We start from the raw sequence: 830 nt of genomic DNA, 5'->3' as shown, positions 1-830 counted from the left end.
GATCAGTGAATCTGTTATTGGGGCTTAATTAGAAACGCATAAAGGAAAGGCTTTGTTAAGTCTTTAAATGTTCATTACTAAAATAGGGCACACGATGTTATGATCTACGTGATATTTTACATTATTATTATACAATTAATAGTCAACCAATGATTAAATGCATAAAATATCTGAAACAATTAATACTAAGGGATGTATTTACACTATATAAAAAGTGTATATTTTCTCTCATATTCCATCTCTTCCTGGTACAGGGCATGACATGGCACGCAAAACATTATTACTTGATTATCATAAATATTTCCACTTTTACAAGGTAATACTTTCCACGGGAGGCTCTGATAACGTCAGACACACTGTTTTCATTCAAATGACGATGTGATCCAAAGTGTTGTTCAATGAGATGATTGCTACAGCCTGACCTTAATGGAAAGAAGCCTACCCTTAGGCCAGGAGAATGTACCAGCGAAGGGCATGGGGGAGGGAAGGGAATATTGGAGTGCTGCTGATACAGAAAACCCTACTCTGCCCTCTCGGAGGATGTTCAATCAGCTTTTAGGAATGGCCCTTGACTTCAACAAGGCCTGGGGGCCCACAAGTAATCAAGCGGTGTGTGTGTGTGTGTGTGTGTACCTTATCTGTTTGCACGTTATCTTATCTTCCTCGTGATATGGAACTCCATTGTCCAGGTTCTTTATTTAGCTAAACAGTTGCTGTGTCAGCTCGTTGGGAGAGAGAAGGGCCGACCTTGGCCTGCTTGGATAGCCTCTCTTCCTGCTTTTAGACAATGTATTGATAACGGGCCCATTTGCTAAGTGTATAGTTATGGA

At 40.2% G+C, this 830-nt stretch overlaps 1 protein-coding gene across 1 annotated transcript in view; it reads left to right on the top strand.

Annotated features, from left to right (window-relative positions):
• The first annotated feature begins 570 nt into the window (after positions 1–570).
• Positions 571–830, top strand: part of LOC110534525 (endothelin receptor type B) — a 14,287-nt gene continuing 14,027 nt past the window's right edge. The window contains exon 1 of the mRNA XM_021619408.3: positions 571–830. This exon is cut by the window's right edge and continues 969 nt beyond it. The gene's annotated coding sequence lies outside the window, so the exon portion shown is untranslated.

This window comes from Oncorhynchus mykiss, chromosome 10 (assembly GCF_057628025.1).
Source record: "Oncorhynchus mykiss isolate SJ-2025 chromosome 10, ASM5762802v1, whole genome shotgun sequence".
Taxonomy (NCBI): domain Eukaryota; kingdom Metazoa; phylum Chordata; class Actinopteri; order Salmoniformes; family Salmonidae; genus Oncorhynchus; species Oncorhynchus mykiss.
This window is presented reverse-complemented; position numbering and strand designations above follow the sequence as displayed.